A 22,717-nucleotide genomic window follows, 5' to 3' on the forward strand; every position below is an offset into this window, starting at 1 on the left:
AATGTAGCAGACTACACCTCTTTTTTTATGGCAAGCTGATCAAAGTCAAATTATTCTGTAAGATCCCTGTGCTCCACTGCGTAGCTGAAGGGCTTAGGTCTGGGTGTGGTGTTCTTGACCTTCTAGTCTTTTGTCTTTTTGGCCTGTTTTACTTCCTCTGTCTGCCCAGTTTTAGCCAGGAGAGGAATCTAAAGAGACCCTGTTTGTTTTCTGTGCGCATTATGATAGGCTGCCATTGTGTAACAATATATAGTATGCAGGATAAAACACCCTGCTTATTATAGCATAGTTAAAAGGCCTGTCACTATTTCCATTTCAAATTCCTGTTTTCAGGAGTTTACTACTGAGCCGTAACAAATTGCAGGCAGGAAACTTGGCAGCCACATTCCCAGCCTAAGAGCAAATTCTTTTACCAACTTTAAATAAATAAATTAATATTAATGGCATGTGCTCCCAGCATGCAAAATAAAGGAGGGTTTGTTATTGTTTTAGTTTATCCTTGAAACAAAAGATGAAGATTAAGGAGAGTGTATTTACATACCAAGCATCCCTATAAAAGAGCTATACAACAAACTAGGCACAGTGGCATCGAGTGATGGAGATGATTATCTGGTAGGCATTCCTAACTCTCCTAAAAGTAATATCAATACAGAAGGGCTGTTAATCAGTGCATACAAGAGCAAAAGTGGAAGAGCAGAGAGAGTTGTATATAACAACTACATACAAAACTGACAAAAGACAGCTGGGTAACCACAATGGACGAGAGTGAAATTCTTCGGGGTCAGTTTAAAAAACAAAGCAATCTAGATATTATTTATACAGCTAGACATTCAGAGTTCAAAGTCCTGAAACAAGTCTGTTTTCTAGACAGCAGAGATTTCAAGTTGGTAAATGTTCCTGGCTTTTCTTTCTTTTCATTAAAGATTCGAGCACTATAAGGAATCTAGGAACTGGTGACTGTAAAACACATGAATTCAACATGCTGTTAAGGGAAGGTGCTACTACAAAAGTAGCAGATTCAGAGGAAGCAACGTGCTGGAACTTGAGAAACACAGTGAACAATTTGGCTAGTAAGAAGTATTAAAAATGCTGACATGCAAGAAGGCTGGCAAATCTTCAGGGAGTATCAGCTTACCGATCTTCAGAAGAATAAAAAGGGGCTTGGTAGTTGTTGGACTGTCTTCTTCCATTTTGTTATGGAAATCATAATTTTTGTAGACTGGAATCAGAGAACTCTTTCATTTCACCTTTGGAGAGTTCCACTGTTTTACCCCACTATTTCTGAAAAATCAGCTGGTCTGAAAAAAACAATCTTTTCTTAGAAAACAACTGTTCTGGGAGACATGCTAAATCATGGAGTGTGCCTGTGTTGCTGTGCTGGTTTTGGCTGGGATGGAGTTAATTTTCTCCATAGTAGCTGGTATGGAGCTGTGTTTTGGATTTGCGCTGGAAACGTGTTGATAACACAGGGATGCTTTAGCTATCGCTGAGTAGTGTTTATGCAGGGTCAAGGCCTTTTCTGCTTCTCACACCGTCCTACCAGCAAGTAGGTTGAGAGTCTACAGGGATTTGGGAGGTGACACAGCTGGGACAGCTGACCCCAACTGTCCAAAGGGATCCTCCATACCATGTGACATCACACTTAGTATATAAAGCCAAGGGAAAAAGAAAGAAGGAGGAGATGTTTGAAGTGATGGTGTGGTGGAGCCAGTTTTCCTGGAGATGGCTGAAAACCTGCCTGCCGATGGGAAGTGGTGAATGAATTCCTCGTGCTTTGCTTGTGTGCGTGGCTTCTGCTTTACTTATTGCACTGTCTTTACCTCAACCCATGAGTTTTCTCACTTTTACTCTTTCGATTCTCTCCTCCATCCCACTGTCGGGGGAGTGAGCAAGCTGCTGTGTGGGGCTTAGTTGCTGCCTGGGGTTAAACCATAACAGTTGTAAACTGCCTGGGGAGGAAACTTGGCTTCATATAATTGATTTAAGCATCTAGCTCAAACAAGAAAGGGGCATTGATCCTCATTTAGGGATCTGAGGGATTAACAGAATATTTAAAATGTTTTATGACACCACTCAAAGGAATAACTTCCATAAGACGGCTTTTATTTCAAGTTATATCACATGGATTTTGTGATATCATTGGAGAGACCTTAAATGCGTGCAAGGTTGAGATAAATTTGTCTTAGTTCAGATAAATGTTTTTGAAGGCCAGACAGTGACTCCTGTACAAGTTGATCTTTTTAGGGACTCTCAGAGAGCTTACAGGCTCCTCTTCTGCAGTTTTCAGGATGATCACTACAAGGGATTCAAAGAAACTGTTCAACTTGGCAGTGACTTGCACTGAGCTAAAAGCTTCTGGGAGCATTCCTGGGAACCTCTAATATTCTGAAGCAAGAGAGGACACTGGGGCTGGGATGCTTGCCCAGATTATAAACTATGCAGGAATTTCTGTACAGTTGATAAACTCTTGTGCAGGACCTTGTGAAGTATATACATTTTGCAACAATACCTAAAGGCTCCCATAAGTATCTTTAGGGCAGCAACCACTGGTATACAGTATTTGTAAGCTCTATTCCCTCTGCCCACTCTTCCCACACTGGGCATGTGGTTTGACTAAGAATTATTTGAGGGATTGCTTGCTGTTTCCCACCCTCCGGGCTCCCCCCCACTCTACAGTTTCAACTGGTAGAGGGAAACAGAGGGGTTCAAGAGTTTGAGGACCAATGCGTGATGAATTATGAAGACTCTACAAAGAATGTGTCTTACTATATAAGCTTTAAAAAGGGATGAAGCTGTAATGCAGCAAGGGAGGCAAGGTCTCCTATGAACTTCAGTTTGCAAAATTATGGGGGTGTATCAAAAAAACCCAATGTAATTTGTGTTGTGTCTGGAGGAGGATCACCTTGGAAGTGAGGGAGGTGGTAGTGCCTCCCTATGCAACAATCATGTTTACCACCACACATAGTGTTACTGCTAGGGACAGACTGGCAAAAGGAGCAGTACATGGCAGCAAAAGTGACTGTAAGGAGGCAGAGGTGATCTTGGCTGGGACTGTTTCCAAGCTGACTGCTTTGCGTTTATCAGCAGGCAAAGGCTGTTCAACCGTGCAGTTATTGCAGAGTAGCTGGTGTCCCATAAATCCACACCCTTGACTGCCTCACTGTAACACATTCACAAAGATGTACCCTGAAGCACATAACTAACTTTAAATGTATGATTCAGAATCATTAAGACAACGGACAACCTGTGCACATTAAATCAGACACCAGGTTTACACACCTCACTGAAAGATGGGCCAAATACAGGAGAGAAATGACTTAATATTTATGTCCTAAGAAATTAAATGTATCATGAAAAGGGGAGAGACAGATGAAATGACAGGAAAACCATCTGGTAATCCCACTTTTGCAGCATGTCATATTTTTCAGACCTGTTATGCATATGAGTGTGTGAAATAATCTCCTGAGGTTGGTGGGAAACGTCCTATCACTTCAGATTTTTAACACCAGAGTGGGTTGGTTGACAGAGATAGTTTACAAAATGGGAAGGGTTTTAGTCTGTTTGTGTTGCTAAACAAGTATGAAAAAAATGCAGATAGAATCCTGGGTTTATTTTTGTTTATATTAATACTGTTTTCTTTTGCCCTTGATAGGTGGAATTGTTGCTTTTCTGAGTCCTTGGCTAAGCCTTGGGAAAAAGAAAGTATTCTGTATTGTTTTAATAGTAATAATACATGCACTTGACTGTGCCATCACTGTTCTGCAAGACAAAAAACATTTTTTTACTATTCCTATTCTACAGGCAGAAAAATAGAGGTAGTGAGGATGTCACAGGATTAAGACCAGGACACAGGGACCCAAACCCAGGCTAGAATTGCAGCAGAAGCCATGAAGTCATTAATAGATGGTTTGCGTAACAACCCTTCCAGCCCACAAGAAGGATAATTTAGGGGGAATACGATAGATGTCTGCAAAGTTCTGGGAAGCACAGAAAGTATGGATGGGCACTGGCCACTCTGTCTTGGTACAAGAACTGACACTGAATGAATCAGAGACAGAATGAGGTGATGCTTCTTGCAACAGGAACTTGACCTGTGCACTGTGGTGTAGCAGATTGTGGATGCTTAGAGTCTACACATGCTGCAGGAGGAGTCTGTACAAGTCTTGGGAGATAAATCCATTGAGGGTTACTAAACAAGCAGAAACCATATCCTGCTCAGGAATTCCCTCAAGCTGAAAATAGTGGGAGGCTGGAGAGTACATGGAAATATACAATGTCTGTCTCCTTAAACATCTGCTTATGACAGATGTTGCCCTATGGCTATTGTGTGGCCATTCCTATGTTGTGCAAAGAAGATGAAAATATGAGAATATAAGCTGTAAAAAAACTATAATGAGGAACTATTTCAGAACTAGCATGTCTTGAGTAGGAATAGCTTGTCACAAGATGGTCTGCTCCGTTCTCTTGGTTATGCTTCAATCTATGGCAGAACAATCCCTGAGTGAGTCATTCTAGACTTCACAAGGGTTTCAGGATTTTTGGAGCGGCATTGTGGCAGAAGAGACATACTTGGAGGGAAGGCTAAAGATGTGCTTTCAGTGGGGGTGGTGTTTCGTTTGTATCTGGGTGCCCAGCTAATTTTCTTTTGAGAAAATTGCTTTCATTCTGTTGTGTTTTCTCTTGTGCCATGTGCCAGGGCTTCTAGAGCTTTGAACAGGTATCTTTCATTACATTAAGTATAAATAAATAAATAGTATCATATAAGGATGGTATAAGAGCAGGTCCAGAGTAGGAAGACAGGTATAAATGGGAGCTCTCTTGTCCAAGTGAAAGAGACACATGATATGGCATTTCAGCCAATAGAGGAACAACTATTGCCTTTGTACAAAGGCCTCTGTTGAAGGGTAAAGAGAGAACATCGGGATCTGGAAAATCTCTGAGGGAAAGATGCTGCTTCTATGGAGGAAGAAGTCAAACTGATGCCAGTCTCATTACAAAATTATCTGTACACGCAGAAATAGCTCTGATTTAAAATAATATTCGACTTCAGGCTGTCTGTCACTTCTCCCAAGACTCTTTCTTTTTAAAAAAAATAATGTTTCAGGCTTCTTTGGACATATCCCTGTGACCTTGTAGAAGAAACAGGAACAAATACCCCCTCAGCTTGTAACTGGATAAAAAGTAAATGTTTACCATGATCACCCAGGCTGTTGGTCAAAGCTGTGCAGGCTAAGGACCTCTAATCCTCCAGGCAATTCACTGTACTGCATGCAGTACATCTCTGCTTGAGCATTTTCCAGTTGAAAATCCATGAGTAGGGATCAAATCTAAGCAGTGTAGCAATTCCTTCATCCTAAAATGATCCCATTCAATTTTGATTTAAATTTGCACTGTTCAAAGTTGTCATTCCCGTTCTGCAGGTGCAACTCTGTGACATATGACAGCATTTGAAAAATAGGAAATACAGCTTTTTGCTGTGAAAGGATGCCCATGTTGCAGGACTGCTACTAATCCCAGTATTTCTGGTTAATACTCTATTAGTTATTGAATTTCTTTTTGGCAGTGCAGTGAAAATATAGGAACAAAACAACCCTGGCCTTGCACTTATCTCTGACTTGAAACCAAGGCTTGAGATTTACCAATGCTGAGTGAATTTGGTGAACTTCAGTTCTGAATTTGCATGAGAGCTTTGGGACCAAAGCCCATGTGTATTGTATTTTGTGAAGAGGCAGAGTCAGTGAGGGTAGAAAATAGCTGGTATTCCTATATTGCACTATTTCTCAACAGAAGATAAAGATTTTTAGTGTGTGAACAAAAAGTGCAGGCTTGACAGCAGGATTGAGCACATTGGCTCTGAAGGTCTGGTAGGTCAATGATCCATGAGGTAGGAAGGATTTGTTCAATAGACCAGAACAGTTCATCTGAGGCCATCAAAGGACTTAGGAGTCAAAAATCTCTGGTTTTCTAGGTTTTTTTTCAAACAGGTAAGCAGCCTAGTTTAGCCCACTCTCCTCCTCCCCTAAAAACTCATTGCACTTATCAGAGTATGTAAAGCATTGATCAGAGAGACTGAACCAAACCTTAGAAACCACATGGCCTTATATGCGGGTAAGACGCCTTAAGAAAGGTCAAGAGTTATTTCCCAACCCTGAGTGTTTACATGATAGATGCTAATCTAATCTGTCTAGACCATAACGCCCTGAACAGACAGAAAAAAAACCTGGCAAGTGAACTCCCAGATAAGTCTCTGTACCAGGTATTATTTAAAGGGACAATACATGTATCTTACAAGGGCTTGTGGCCTCTCTCTCACTACTCCCTCCCAGCAGCCAAGAGCCCTCTCCCAGAAAGGGGCTGTCGAATTCTCCTGAGGTTTTCACCCTGTTTTGGTTGAATGTTAATCCTCACTAACAGCACTGCTTTGACATTGCTGGAAACTGCATTTGCTGCAGGCCAGAGCTTCCCCTCTGGCGTACTTTGATCCCAAGATGAGGTGATCACTTATAGGAATAAGAGCAGGTTAGTTTCCATTCGTGCTTCACCCTTGGCCTTTTGGTTTAACTGCAGGTTCAGAGGAGATACGTGGAGACCAGGACATGGATGGAGGCCTCAGGCAGCTTAAGACCATAGGCCATAAAGCACCTAACAGGTTGTAACAGTTATTACTTGAGAAGTTCCTAGACTAGTTAGGCACCTCTAAAAAAGGGCTTAGCACTTTTATTCTTCTAGTCACTGCGGACAATGTATGGGGCTAACTGTGGCTGCTGTCCATCCAGGTGTGGTCACTGGTCGGTTAGCTGATCTTCCTTCCAGATCTATGACCTGTAGCTGACTGAGAAATTACGCAAAAGGCAAATCAGTCCTGATTTTAAGTCTTCAGAGGATTTATCTGTTTTCTTAATCCCTTGATTAATTGCATTCCTTGTTTAAGAAAAGCAACAGGAACAACAAAAGAGCATCTGCACTAAGGACCTATTGTTATTGTAAATGAAGTGAAGTTGTTGGTATTTAAAGGAGAGCTTGGTTGCTGCTTTTAAAAGGTTAAGACAGTAAGGTAAACATTTTAACCTGATTATCCTATTACCTATACAATAAGGAATAACAAATAATGATCTGTTCAGCCACCCTACAGCCAATACCTACCCACAGTGTGGTAAAATAAAGGAGTTGACAGCAGCCTGTCCTTTGAATTCACTTGGACGTTGTAGATGATAAGATTTTTCTCTTTGAGTCACAGTGTAGTACTACATACTTGCTTAGTCTTCATGAATGTGCTTTGCGCTCACTTCACTAAATGTTAATTTGCATGAGATACTTGTGGCTTTAAAGAGACAGCATTGCCTTTCTGTGTCTACCAATCTAATTTCCTTCCATCTGAAAACAGAGAGTTCTGGAGAACATCATCAACATCCCTGTCCTGACAGGAGGTGCACTCATTTCAAAGTGCATACACACAAAGAAAGGGATGTTAGTCATATCTTATTATGTTCACACAAGCGGCACTTCAAGTTAAAGAATACATTTGAAATACATTATTGTTCAGATCATCTACATTCTTAACATCCTTGAGGAAAGCATATCTTAATTAGCCAGTCGTAAACCAAATTATAGGCTTTCATTTGTTAAGGCTGTTAAAATACCTTAAATCAGATGCATTTGTCTGAAATACTAATGAAAATAACTGCATTAGCAAAACTTATCTGAATGTGAGAAAGGCTATAAATAGGTAAGTGGTGGATCGGACAGTCAGCTTGTTCTGAGTTGGAATAAAAACATCTTACTTAAGCCAGAGATACAGCAACCAGCATTTACTGTTATAAAAATGCTTGAGATTTAGTTTTAATGAAAGCTTTCTGAAACAGAACTGATTAGCAGAAGCCCTCTGTTTATTTACAAGCCAGTGTTAACTCCTGAAACATAAAGCAACAACAAACCATTGATTGTATTCAGAAATCCTCTTTATCAAGGAGTAAGAATGACTCTTAGTTCCTGCTCTCTAGGAGCAACCTCCACCTTGCTAAGACTTATCATTTGAGCGAACGGTATGACAGGTCTGTGGATTACTACTGTCCACTAGAGGCTGTAATGAGACCAACAATGTCATTTTATGACAAATTGAAGACTTAAGACTGTACCGATCAATAATTGCTAAATTACTTTTCACACTCAATACATTGTCAATTGCTGGATTTCCCTGAATGTGAATGTTTAGGAAAAAAAAATAGTCCAACTTCCTATGCCTCTTATTATCCCATTTTTCACAGACACTATTAATTGCATAAACCCTGCAATGTGGATGACATGTTACAAATACTGAATTGAAAGAGTTTCTTCTAGACGGTGTGCATCTCACATGTCAAATTGATCCATATCTTTTGGTCAGGACTGTATTCAGCTGGGAGTTATATCAGTTTCACCACATCACCAGGAGTAAATAAAGGTGCTTAAGCTGATGTGGGTTCTTTGGTCCCACTCACAAATGTGGTGTCAGAACCCTTGTGTCTACTGTGTGCAGCATCTGTCAGGTCTCTGCTGTCTTTCTCTCCCCACAGGCAAGAAAGTCTGGGATTGAACAGTTCTGCTCTGAAATTTTGCTGCTACTTTTGTGATATAGCCCTTGCTATATAGCCTCCCCAGATGGGGCAAGGTGATGGGGTTTAGGGTGGCACTTATATTGTTGGAGTGCACTGCAGGTATTCGGGGTGGCCTGCCATGAGCAGGACCTGACTGCTTCATTGCAAAATTCCTTCTCTTTATTCCTATTGTCTGAACTATCCTAGTGGTAGGTAAAATCACATCTACTTTCCACAGCAAATTACTTTCTCTTCTTAGTTCTGTATATCCTGGTCAATAGGCTGCACTGACTTAATATATACTGAGGGACCCCTGTCATCGTCATTCATCAAGATCACACTCAGGTGCTGCTTCCCACCCCCTCTGCCTTCACCAGCACCTCCCTATTTTGTGGCATTCTTTACGGAGGGAATGTGTAGGGCAGCTGCAGAGGTACAAGGACATCTTGTGACATGACAGTATATCCTGTGCATCAGGCAATGTCTGTGGAGGCATAGTCCCTTCATCTCTTGTCTGTTAATGCAACCAATATATATCAAGTCAAAATGGAGGTGGGAAACAGGTTATGAACCTGATGTGGCTGGCAGAGGTTGTGGCTATTCCTAAAGCCTTGGGTTAAAGCTGCCTCCTGGTTCAGGAAAACCATATTGCTTTGACTTACAATGGACTTACATTTTAGGGGTCTCTTTTAAACTCTGAAGTAAAAACATAAAGATGTAACACATCATAGACAAAGCATAGAGCCTGGAGCGTGGCAAAAAATGTAGGTCCTGTGGCAAACACCATAGCCACAGAGTAGGATAATACACAAGCGTCTTACATGAGCCTGCTGCAAAAGGGAAAGTTGCCCAAAGCTTGCTTCAGCATGAATATGGCTTCTCTTTCTCTGTACATGCCACACCTCTTGGCAAGGTGAACGTTTGAGAAGGAAAGATTCCTTTCTCCTGAGGTAACATACTGTACAACTGGAATGAAAAAGGTGGTAGATGGGAGAATACTGTGTACTCAGAACTGGACCCTGATGATGGGCTTGAAGCTTCTCTGGGGCTTTCACTTGATATTCAGTAATTTCCAGTCTCCTTCTCTCTCCCTTGGTTGCTTGTATTAAATCAATGAACCTTGCATTAGCTGGGTGAGGAGGATTTTACTGTCTGCTTTGCTGCTGTAGATTCACTCTCTCGTACTGAGCAGCACTTTTATCCAGGTCTTTTGCTCTGATGATGCTTCTGTTCCCAGACCACTCCTAGAATGGCAAAGGAGGTTGGGTTTCATAGTGAACTTGAACTAAAGGTACAGAAGGTACTGTGATGTAAGATCATCATGTTTCATAAAGTTAGTCTGTATTGTAGTATCAACTCAAAATCAAGAGAAGTGCATCATAAAATATTATATTTTTTAGCAATTAGGGTCAACTAGTAGTCATTTATAGAGGGGATTGCTTTGCTGATCTGTAGGCTGAGTACTTTGCATCTAGGCTGTAATGCTAGACTGAATGCTGAAATCTAGTGATAATATATAATGGACACATAACAGACAGACTTGCACTAAAACCCAGTACCTTGGTGGTGAACAGGTAGGTATAACCTGCAATAAACAGCTTAGTCTGGGTGGCCACATTTCAGGCAGTGCACAACTGAGGCCTGTGACACCACAGTGTGCTGGTACATAACGGCTTTTGGTATTTATGCAACATTTTTTGCAATGTCCTTGGGGTGGAGAGAGGCCTTCTCTGTACTGTACCTCCCTTCCTGATGCCAAAGCAGAGAGTGAAGGGCTCCTTATGGACTACTGTCAGGTTGCAAGCATACTATCCTTTGGCTATACTTCTCCCATTCACTTCTTCCATAATTTGTTTTATTTCTCTAAGTGGTACCTGGCTTTTTTAATTTGATGTTTTGTCTTTTCTTCTAAGACCTGAAGACCAGACTGAGCCAAACCAGAAGGAGGATATTTTCTTCAGTGTCAGGTTTGCGTCCATGCCTGTTATCTGCCCATCGCTGCAGTTTATGGCACTGCAGGGACATGTGCTGGGACGAGTAAGGAGCTGATGCTGGAGTGCCAGGGAAGTGTAAGTCACCTTAATTGGGGGGGGAGGGAGGGGGGAGGGAGGGGGAAAGGCGAGAGATTTGGGGAAAGGATCACAGTGATCTGCATACAGCTGGAAGAGATGTGTGGGGATCTTTGATGAAATGTGCTAAGGAATCCAGAGGGAGTTAGTACCCAAACATGCGTGGTTCAGCCCTGCCTGTCTTGTAGTTCAGTGACGGTATGAGTCAGAGCCTCTTTGGTCTGAATGAAGTGGAAGGTACTTTCTACAAAGCAACTCAAGCATATGCCAAGGATCCAGATAAATAAAACTAATTCAGAAAAAGGGAGTGGGATGCAGGCTCTTGCTCTAAAACACTTTGCAGTTCTCCACGGTGAAATGCAATATGGCATCTTAAATAAAATCACCCTCTTCTGACTCTCGCAAAGGCTGCTTCAGAGCATTCCCTGGCTTCCAGCACTGTTTTATTTCCTCCCTTAGAGAGACAGACCAGCCTTGACTGAGCAACTGATTTTCATGCATCCTTTAAATCAGCATTCCCTGCCATTTCTGAAGGACAGCACGCTTCGCTAGCTGTCTCTTGCTTCTCCCTTAAACAATACAGATTTGGGGTTGGGGGATTTTCCCCTCACCAGCTCGTTTCTTTTTGCCTGCAAAGTGCTTTGAGATCACTGCAACGCAGCCTGCCACAGGAGCGGGGACTTGTGTGGTATAGCGGCGGGCGCAGACTAATCCCACCGTGGAGGGCCAGCCTGGCCTTTGCAGTGTCACACGAAGACCAAAGAGGTAAGCGGCGAGGCGAGACGCCCCACCTCACCCCAGGCCAGCGGTCGCCGCCTTCGGGCGCCGTGCCGCGGCTCCGCAAAGGGTTAAGGCCGCCTTGGCCCGGCGGTACTGTGCGTATGCAATAATCTGTGTGGCTCTCTTGGCCGCCTGCCAGAGTGTTGCCTTGCCTCCTCCTCCTCCCTTCTCCCCCCCCCCCCCCCCCCCCCCCCGCCCGTTTTGCATGAAGTAGGATCCTTGAGCTGTTGCAGAGGCAGCCAACTGCTCCATATTTGGCTTCTATTACCCATTTACATGCTGGAGAGAAGAGAGGGAGCGAGCGCTGTACCGCAGACATCATTTCTACTACAGTGCTGGAGACATCCCGGACCTGTGTCACTGCAGGGGGAAGGAAAAAAACCAAACAAACAAAAAAGCAGACCCAAGCCCCGTGATCAGCTAGGAAGACGTTTGTGTACGAGTCTTTCTCTGACCCCCCCCCCCCGCCAACCCCACCTCCACTGACACTTTACAGTAAGTGTTTTTTTTTTTTTCTCCTCTGCTTTCTGCCTCCCTCCCGGCTTCTTCCCTTGTTTAGGCTGCAAACCGCCGGAGATTTCCAGCTGGAAAAACACGGGGCTGCGGGGGAGGGGAATGCACTGCCCACCCCGCCACCGCGATATAGCTAGCCTGGCCGCAGCCACCCCCGGCCCGGCCCGCAGGCGCTGCCGCCTCGGGCCCGGCCCCAGGGGAGCGGGGGGAGGGAAGATAGGAGGGGGGCGGCCGTGAAATGGCCGAGGGCACTGGCGAATGGAGCGGAACGGGGCTGCGGGAGCACCGGGCACCCCGCCGTGGGAATTGGGGCCTGGGCCGGGCAGTGGGGCCGGGGCGGCCCTCCGAAGAAACTGCTTATACAGCCCTGCCCCCCCCCCCCCCCCAAGCCGGCTCCTTCCTCACTCCCCCTCTGCGCAGCCCGGGCGGGGTGTGGGTGGCCGCAGGGACGGTGGACATTTTGCTGGCCGCGACTGCCCCCGGTGTGTGTGCGGGGGGTGCGGTGTCTGCGCGCGCTGTGTGGCGACACAGGGGGGTGTGCGTGTAGCTGCAGGGGGAGGGGGGAGCCGTGCGGTGCGTGTGCGCCGGGCGGGCCCGGCGGGGCGCAGCGCGGGGCCGGGCTGGGTGCCGGCAGGGCCAGTCGCCGCCGCCGCACGGCGTATGGTAGTACGGGGCTGGGCGGCTGCCGGAGGGTGAATGAAGCGAAGAGGAGGAGGCGGCGGAGGAGGAGGAGGCGGCGCTGGGGCTGGGATGTGCCCGGCAGCAGCCCTGCTCCGCTTCACTCAGGGCCCAGGCCGGCTGCAGACGCCACCCGGTACTGCCGGCTGGGGGAGCGGGGGCGGGAGGGCCTTGCTGGGGGGAGGAGGGAGGAACTGGGGGGTTACCGCCCCCGCCCCGCTGCCTGTCAGCGGGGTCCGTCCGGCGGCGTCCCGCGGTGGCCGCAGGAAGCGGGGCTGGGGTTCCCCGCCGCCGCCTTGGGCTCCGCTCGTCTCTGGCGGCGGCCGCTGCCCTCCTGCTGCTCACCTACCCCATTCCTCCCTCCGCCTCGGGGATTGCCTGGGTCGGGCTGGGTGGTTGGCTCGCGGAGGTGTTGGGTTTGGGTGTCGGGTTTTTTTTTTCGTTTTCCCTAAAGCATCGTAATTTACCGGTAGGAAACAAATAAATGACCCCTTGTCTGTCTGTGGGTGCTGAATCCGTCAGTGCAATCCCTGAGAATATTAAAGTCTAAATTAAACCATGCTGGAAAACATTAGCTTCTACTGTAATAGTAATAGCGATAATAATGAAATGACAGAATTGGGAGCGATTTACTTGTTATTGAAGAGAAGGAATTACTGAAGAGTAATAATAGAAAAGAAAACAAGTCGGAAGCCCGTTATATAATGCACTGTGTAGACAACGAGAGCGACAGGCTATTTTTATTTTGTTTACCGTATGCTGTGTAATAGGGACTCCTTCAAGCAGCATCTCTCCCCCGTGAGCCCGAACTCTAGATAGAATTTGGCAAAAAAATTTAAGCATTCCTGTTATGCCCAGATGAAGAACTCCGTGTTTGTAAAGCCTCCCCCCTAACAAATGTTTTCTGTGTACAAATCGACAAGGGTGCAGGTAGATGACCTTTGCTGGAGACCTTTCCCTTTCCATATGGGAAATAAATTCATATTTTGTAAGGCAGGTTACTCTTTAACGCTCATGGTTATGTATTTTATGCAGTAATGGTTACTTTACGTGTCAGATGTGGTCAGGCATAGTGAGTTTTCTGCTTACACACGGAGAAGTCAAGGACTTTTCAGTTTCTAACGAAGCCTTCCCTGAAAAGAAAATCCCAGCTTTGCTTTCATCTGTTTCTATTTGGATGATGGAGAGGGTTCAGTTTTGTGATGCGGAGCAAGGGTTATGAATGAGGGAGAGAGAAACTGAGAATGGCCAGGGAAAATATTACACCGTAATTATTTTTGAGATGCTGCGAGATAATAGTAAGTTGTAATTGCATGTTACTGCACCTAATTTGTTCATAAAACTGGCCCGGAATTTTACGGGCAGCAGTTCTATTTAACGGGTGGCTGTAATCGCCTCACTTTTTACGTAAGGCAGAGGTCAATAGATTTTCCTCTGCTCTCGCCTGTCTGTCTCTCTCATCACGTAGCGACATGTCAGAGGAGTAGGCTTTCAGCGTGCTTACTCCAGCCCTGATCAGTCATGTAATTAGATCAGGCTGCCATGGTAACAGACGGTGTTCACCGTCCAGTCAGGTGTGTGTGTGGCTGGCGGGCAACCCACCGGGCTACCACCCGTCCTCTGTGAGCTGTGTTGGTGGTGTACGGTCAGCACGGCCACCGCTGCGGGCTTATCGAAAATTGAAAGATACCAGTGGTGGTTTCCTGGTGGCTGAACTTCTTGGGAAGGTTGTTCCTTGCCTGCTGTAGTGTCAGGCAGTTGGGATGGTACGTGGCACGCTTAGCGGGTTAGCCAAATTGTCAGCTCCACATGCCTTTATTATTAGTAAATTAACAAAGGTGTGGTACTTCGTAAAAATGCTTCAGCTTATAAAAGCTTGCATAAAAGTTTCTGTAGAGTTTTTTTTTTTCCTCCCCCCCCTTTTTTTTTTTGTCCCACTGACTGGTTTAACCATTTGGTGGCTGTAACATTGTGGGTTGGTAACGGGCTCTTTTGTTTTAAATGAAAGCTGCATCATTTTATCATAATAAAACCCTAAATACTATTAAGAACAAATTTCTCATCAGCAAATAATTCATTTAATTAATTTCTGATATTGGTTTGTTGCTGGGGTGGTTTGTTTGTTGTTTTGGTGGGTTTCTGTGTGTGTGGGTTTGGGGTTGTTTTTTGGTCATTTGTGCTCATTGAAATGTTATAGCTGAGAGCAGGAGACTTGCTGCCACAAAGTAATACCTAGAAAAAGTACACAGTCTGATCAGCTTTGAACTGCACACTGCTCTTAAAAATGTAATTCACTAAGGAAATTGTGTTTGTCTTCATTCCCAGTGTTTGGAAACCACTTTTTGGAGCCACTTTTTCATAGATGGAAGTATAATTTTTCAAAGACGTGAAATTTGGCACTCTGTTCTAATGTCTCCATTGAGTGACTCCAGGGGACGGGATTGTGAGCCATTTACATGGGTGTATTATCTAGAATAACTCCATTTATTGGACCTAATCCAGGCATGTAGTAGAGTAGCGGAGCTCTGAAAGTGATCTGCTGCATATCGCCATTAGTTTCTCTGTATCTTTTTATGGCAAAAAGTGCTATGGGCTTAAATAGGATTTTTGCCTGATTAAGGAGCTGCATTGCGTGTCTGCAGAAGTGGTTAACACCCCCTGTTCCAGTCGCTAATCTTGTGTGCACTTACACTAATATTGAGCTTGGCCTGGAGGATTTCGTGTCTCAGTGATGAGAAATCATCAGCACCCACAGCTCCTGAGCATTCATAGTACCAGGCTGGAACATAATGCAATCCAGAAATATCTCAGTAAAATAGACATTTTAATCACACTGATGGTAATGCACTGGAGCTGGAGGAGGTAATGTTCTCATGCCTATTGGTGCTTCAGCTCTGATAGTGCCAGGCAGCCGGCAGGCTTGGGTTTGGTGTGATAAGTTTGCAGGTCTCAGCCTGCCTACTGAGCAGAGCCATCTCTTCTTGAAGGGTAGAGGGGACAGGGAGCTTACCGGCAGTTTCCTACACCTAAAGTGCAGCTGCTTACAACTAACTTGCCCTTCTGGTTAGGAGAGAACATTCTCTGCTCAGCACGGCTGCCTCTGTTTTGGGTCTCTGTACTGAGTAGGAGGCTTGAATTAGAGGAGCCTGTTAGGAGGATGGGCTGAAGACAGTGAGAGAATAGCATGCAGGACAGCCTCTGTAGAGTCAGCCTTTGTGTGCTGCATGCTGCTTGTACATATTTTATTGCAAGATGAATTACCTGTGTGACTAAGAGCATTAGAAAGTAATTATTTTCAAAAAGGCCATATTTACATAGTTAAAAGACTTTTTGAAAACCAAATGGTGTAACTTTTCTCCCTCCCCTGTATGGCCTGATTGAATTTCTTTTGAAAGGTTGAAAAAAGCCATAGTCTTGTTTTAAAAGACCTTTACAAGAGACCTGGAATTTTACTTAAACAATTTTATATAATGGATCCAGTGGCCTGGTTTCCTGTTAATTAAGAAAATAAACACTTAAATGCTATCATCTGAAAAGCAGCTAAGGATTTAAATGTGAGCATTTAAAAATCCATTGTTACAGTAACATAGCTTACTAAAGCAAAATCAGGGCCTGATTTTCCCCTTGCTGAAGTTTAGCAGCACCTTAGTAGATAGCAGTCAGGATTGTCATTGTCGCAGTTCACGCAGTGTGCTGCTTTTGTTGTGGTGTACTAATGGACGGGGAAATGCAATAAAGAAGCATGGCAGGCTCTGAAGGAAATGTGTGTCAGAATGGCATAAATGGTCTGAAGCTCTGGCTGGCTGCAAACCTACTCCAGTGTGTGAGGCAGCTCACACTGATGCCACTTGAGGGAAGTCAGGCTGTGTGACAGCCTTAGCTGAGTGTACAGGTTGTGAATTATTTGGCTGCTTTGGAGGATCATACAGATATGGTGTGTACAATTCATAGGGGACAGATAACAGATGTAGTTGTAGGTCTCTTCTGAGACTGCTGTAAGCAGCTCTGCTTTAAGAAATAAAAATATAATTAGCATGAGAAACAGAAGTACGACAGGCTTGGCACAGGTAAATATTTCATTGCAAAGAAATGACGTGCTATATTCCAGTGACTTCAATAGCCTGAGCATTGCAAACTGAAAATCCTGACCTCATCCTTTAATTTTACTCTTATGCAAGACTTGTAAGTGTGGAAAACAAATAGTATTTGGACAAAGGTGCTATATTTTGGAATCCTCTTTGGTGGTTTGCATTCTTTATATAAAAAAAACTTGAACTTTTTTTTTTTTTCCTTGATTTTGTCTGAACTGCTATGTGACTTTTGAAACAAGATCAAAACAGATTGGTGACTGTAATTCCTTTTTTATCTCAGTGCATGTGTTGAGAATGTAAGGTTTGAGTTTTCCCCCCCAAAGCTGTAGACTGAGGTAATTGTACGACACATGCAAATATGCATGTGTGCATTGGCCCCAGTCTGTGAAGTTACTTTAGTACGTGTGCAGCGAGGGTTTTGCTGAATGAGGATTGATTAAAGAACCTATCTAGAGTTAAGTATCTGTGTAAATCCTTCCATAAATAGGAACAAGTAGTATGCTCGTAAACCGAAACAACAAAAATGCTTCTCAGTGAGGGAGAAAATGGTCCCGCTAAATCATTTTATTGTTCCAAGAGTAATAAAAATATTTGGCAAAATTCCAAGTGAAAGAAAATTAAAAAAACCCCTTAGTTTTATGTGTGATGTCAGCAGAAATTCAATGCTAGCACTTTTTGTAATTTTATTAAGCAAATATACAGAGAAAAAAAAAAAAAACATGTTGGAAAGGGCACATTGGGAGGGTTTTCCTTTGCTTATATTATTAAGGAGTTTGCAGTAATATGCATGAAGTCCAGCGTGCAACTGTTGGTGACAAAACAGAGTGCCCAAGGTAATGTCACATTGACAAACCCGATTATTTTTCACCTGATGTAGTAGTTGCAGCAGTATGTTTTCTGGGTGATGCCCCTCCTCAAGTGAAATATGTTCTGTTGGCAAGTGAAGACAGCCATCTCAACTCGCTTATGATTCTTCACCTCATTAAGATCCCATTTAGGAAAAAGAGCACTCAGTTTGAATAAATGGGCTCTCCTCTCTACTGTATGTGCTCTGTCTGCAGGATTAAATCCATAGTTTATTTGTGCTTGAATAACAGCAAAAGCATTCTCTCTGTCTCCAGTAGGATGCCTTAGCATGTTGTAAATTATTTGACTCTAAACTGGTCTTGTTTTTGTTTCTTTTTGTTTTGGTTTCCGTCTCCTCATCTCCTGGATCAACAGTCACATTGCAGGCCAAGCCAGATGGGCAAGCAATACAAGCTGTGAATTTATTCTTGACCCCTCTAAGACAGTGACCACCTTCATTTTTGTCTTCACCAAACAGATATGCACTGCCAATAAGGTGAGAATATAACGCTTTTTATTTTCTTTCTCTGGGCTTTAATCAGCGTGGACACCTTACCAGTGTCTGTACAGTTATCTCCTCATGATGTGTTTGTACTTCCCTTGCCTGGCAGTAGAGGTCCTTGAGAATCTCTAGTTAGAAAAATTCCATTAACTGTGGTGACTCAGTTCGGTGACTTACAGGACAGTGGGTTCCAGATGAGTGGTTTTGTGCTCACCGCAGGTCAGAGCATGTTCAGTTACTAAAAGGTGATAGTATGAATGAAAAGGTTACCAGGCGTTGATTTTTGTTGTGAAATGGCATGCATAAAACTGCATAAATCCTTAGTGTACTTGCATGAACTTCTTTGTAGTGCTTGTTGCTTGCAGCCTGCTTAATTTCTCCAGTGTGCTGAATTCTTTCTGTGCACAAAACTGTCTGCTGTAAGGATACTTCCTGGCATAACAAGTCACTACTGACCTGCCTGGGTGTCTTACTCTGGTTTGAGGAGTGTTTTACAATCTGATTTATTTTTTACCCCTGAAATGGGGCATATAATAGTGCACATATGTCAACCTGCTTTCCCTCTCCTCTTTCTCTCCTTCACATATGTGATTGTGGAGAGCACCTTGAAAAGACCAAGTCTCAAGGTTTAGCAGTCATATTGCTAGTTAAAAGAACACAGATTTTAATTTTATTTTCTTAATCTGATTGTCATTAAGCCAGCCTGGCTTTTTGGATCTGTGATATGATTTTTGAATGCCTGGGAATGGCAATACTCCTAATGCTTAAAAAGAACGTTAGAGGGTTCTAAGAACATTGCATATGGTTTTGAATAAAAGAAAATGAAGTGTAGCAGTTACTTGTAGAAAATCAAAGGATTTCTTTTGTTTACAGCCAGAAAACTCTATTACTACAGTGCTCTATTTATGAGAGGCTGATCAGAAAGCCTCTGTTTCAGAATAACTTTTTAATGGACACAGTATGTCATAGAACTATACAGCATATAATACACATTTTATTGTGGCTATGGTGAAGGGTGCTATGCTTTGTAGGGAAGTTGTCTGAGTAAGTTGTTACATGCAAAGGTGTACCTGTTACCATTTGCAAGTGAGTCTGAATGGTAGAGGTGAATGGTAACCACTACACCTCTTCAGAGCAATAAGGATTTCTTGAGAGTGAAAAATCAGATAAAGTGCCTGTGTGCTGCTGACACATTATGTCTTTCAGTTTTGGAAGAAAACTGACTTAGTAGCAGCTATCGACTTGGGAGATGGAGTAGAAGGAAACGTTATAATTTCCACCAAGCATTTACATTTTTTGTAAGCATTAGCTTGGGCTGTATGAAATGAATTTTATTTGCAGAAGTGATTACTCCAGGAAAGGCTTATATCTCTTAATTAGAAGAAGTAATTGTTTATAGTGTATTGGTCCAGTGCTATGAATAATCAGATTGTGTTACCCACAATGTATTGCTAGGTCACCTCGAATATTTTAGCATCTGGCATTTCCTGTGATTACATGAGAAAGAATGTATTAAATGTTCTTTGGATTAAAAAAGTAACCTAGTTGAGTCTGGAGCAGAAGCATGACAGGAATACAGTGCTGTGCTGCCTTTTTTTAATGCCTCTCTGCAGTTTAAAGTATAGTGGATTTATGGACCTTAGGTTGTGTTTGTTTTGGCTTCTTCTCTCACTGGACATTTTAGTCACTGAGGTTGGGGTACCGCTGCTGGCCATTAGTTAGTTCTCATTTTCCATAGGAAACAATCAGATTCAGGCCCACTGTAAAACTAAGTGAAGTAAAAGCTACGGAGTAGAGGCTGCCTGATTACAAGCAGTGTGTGTGTCACTGGATGTAGCTGGTAGGAGCTCACAGTAGTAACACATGAAAGAAACGTGAGCAGGCACTGTGCCACAAGCAGTGACAGCTCGAGGCAGACCATCACATGCTGAGCCCTCCATCATCTTGCTGACTTTTGTATTTGTTTTGGAGTGAAGGTGGCAACAGCCCTGCTCTGTTTTCACATGGGTTATTTTCCTTTTTACCTGGGTTATTACCACAGCGTCTGTCAGATACCAAACATTGGATGCATTTGAATGTATCTGAAATCACATCTCAGAAACCTTATTTTGGGCCTAATGGTGGCCCTACATGTGTGTTCAAGCCTTTACTTCCATGAAGAATCTCATGGCTTCAGGGACTAAGGTTGCTGTTGTCTGCAAGCTCCAGGTATCTTATCCTTTCCACTCGAAAAGCATTCCTGCAGAGCTTGCTAAGCATCCTGCCTGAATAAGAACACAAGGATTAGTAAAAATAAAATAGACAGAGATACAGCTTTTTGATTTTATTTATTACTATAGCTAATTTTAGCCTGCTCTACGAAACAGAGTTATTGTTACTTGTTCAGAGCATGCACTGCCTCCTTCCATGCAGGCAAATGACTCAATACTTTCTTTTATACAGTTGTGTTGAGAGGACTTTGCATGAGACACTAAACATTTTAACAGTGGAAGAAGAGTTCTCTTTAATCAATTCCACTGTCCACGTGAAATGGAGATGGGAGATAGTAATTAGAAAGCATTTAATTTTTTTTAGCTGCTTGTTTTGTAACTCAAAGATAACTTAAATGAAGTGATACGAGCACAGGCTGGTGTCTTAGAAATGAGGCTTTGTGGTCTGGTCCTTCCTGCCCTGTCACCTCAGCTGTGAGCTTTCATATTTTCCCTCTGTTCCTTCAGCACATACTGAAGGTCTGGTGTCTGAAAGTTTTGTAACGTGGTCTAAAGTGTAAATGGAGATGACTGTAGCATTCTGTCTACATAAAAACACAAAGCTCATGTTTATAGTGTGATATAAACCATGACCTGAGGTTGGATTCACCTTCCAACCTGTGTTTGAAAAAGGGATATCTGCAAAGAGTAAGAGACTTGTCCCATGCACTGTGACTTGTTAGCATTGCTTTAAATTGTGGGCTTTCAGGTGTTAGTACTGGAGAGATGTAGAACTTAAAAAAGCTGAAGGCTGAAAGTGGTGAGATGACTGTCTGTGATGTGCAGTTGTGTATAAGCCTCAGCATCTGTACAAGCCCTCCTCCTGCCCTCTCTCTCGGCCCTGTGTGCTGGGCAGGGGTGTGCTGGGCAGGGGTGTGCTGATGGCTTTTGCTGTGCCTCAGTACCAGGAGTATAGTTTTGGTTGAAAGGTATGCCAAGCAGCAGCCTCTGGATTTGAATGTGTAAGCTGAGGGTTTTCTCGTGGTGAGATAATGCAATGAAGGCAAACTCCAAGTTTGATAATTCCATCTTTATTTTCTGATCAGTTACTTAGCAGTGATCAGCCCATTTGGGGACTAGCTGTAAACCTGATTCAAGGATTTATTGAGTCACTCTTTGCTCTATAAAAAGTACAAATGTTGAAGTTATTCACTCATACTGGAGTGTGGTTGTGACTGTTGCCACATTTTTGTTTGTCAGGTACCCACGCAGGAAGGCCTCTGTAGTTTTGTAAATTTAACTTGAAAGAAAGTCAGGCTTGAAAGGAGAAGGATAATTACAAAAAGCAGGCTCGATCCTCCTTTACTGTGCGAGGAAATGTTAACGGTAGTGAGTATTTTCTCACTGTGGTTTCTTTTCAGTGCCATGTGTAGTAGCTGAGTAGAGAGTGATTTTTTTTCAAATGAATATGATAGTAAATGCATTTCTCCTCTTCCCAAGCCCTTGAGTGCATCCCTGCCTGGTACTTGTGCTGTGTTCATAGCTTTCCCTAGATAGCCTGACAGCAAGTAGAGCCAGAATGGTTTGAAGATTCACAGTATGCAAAACCAAAAAAAAAATCCAGGTAGATTATTCCACTAGAAGAAGTTGTAGATTTATTCTCCATGTACCAGTAGCAGTTAAAAACCCATAGCACTAATCACATGTAATGCATTTTATTTACAGATTAGTAGGCTCCACTCTGACATATGACTAACAGGGAAGCCCCTCCCTTTAACAGTTGTATGTCATCTGCTTCAGAGAACTAATTACTTGGCAATTCCCATTTGATAATTCCCTCTTTATTTTCTGATGAGTTACTTAACAGTGATGAGCTTGTTGAGCAGAATACCGTGCTTAATCTGTGCTTCAGAAGCTATAGTGCAGGCCTGGGGATATCGTTGTTTTCTAAATGCTGTTTAGGCTTGCCATAGGAACGCTGAAACCACGGTAGGACATGTTAACAGTTCACAGCTAAGGGTAAGTTTACCGTGAGTGATTGTGCAGCACTTGCCAAAGAATAAAAGAGGGTTTGGGTTATTGTTGTACTGCAAACAGGATGATAAATATATAATTTCTCCAAAAACCAAAACATAGTATAATTTAGGGGGTAAGAAGCAAAAGCTCCAGTCAGTCAGAGTTACCTTCTGTGTATCATTTTTCCTCTCCACTGAAATAATCAATTTAAAAGAAAGTTTACTCTTTAAAAAAAAACCTCACTGTTTCTTGTAATATCCATTTGACAGTTCAGCTGATCCTGGTGATTGTTGCATTGTTTTCATGTGAGATACATAATAAATGATGGCTGTTTTTTCTCTGCTGTTACCTGTCTTTTTACCCTCCGCCAGTCCCTTTTCACATTCTTTTACTCTAGTGGCCACAGCAACCCTTGTTTCTGTCTGGGGAATGCATTACAAGTCTCACTGCTCATTACAAC

General features: G+C 43.2%; 1 protein-coding gene across 3 annotated transcripts in view; it reads left to right on the top strand.

The window, feature by feature from the left end:
- Positions 1–22,717, top strand: part of ATXN1 (ataxin 1) — a 445,788-nt gene that overhangs the window by 200,659 nt on the left and 222,412 nt on the right. Inside the window, exons 2-5 of one of the 3 annotated variants that reach the window (XM_068160811.1) lie at positions 10,487–10,642; positions 11,280–11,407; positions 11,637–11,917; positions 17,926–18,046. The gene's annotated coding sequence lies outside the window, so the exon portion shown is untranslated. Of the gene's footprint in view, positions 1–10,486; positions 10,643–11,279; positions 11,408–11,636; positions 11,918–12,518; positions 12,750–17,925; positions 18,047–22,717 lie in introns of those variants that run through there. The other 2 variants (XM_068160813.1, XM_068160812.1) reach the window with 2 other exon arrangements.

This window comes from Melanerpes formicivorus, unplaced genomic scaffold, assembly GCF_026170545.1.
Source record: "Melanerpes formicivorus ecotype bairdi unplaced genomic scaffold, bMelFor1.0.p_v2 SCAF_53, whole genome shotgun sequence".
In the NCBI taxonomy this organism is placed as follows: Eukaryota; Metazoa; Chordata; class Aves; order Piciformes; family Picidae; genus Melanerpes; species Melanerpes formicivorus.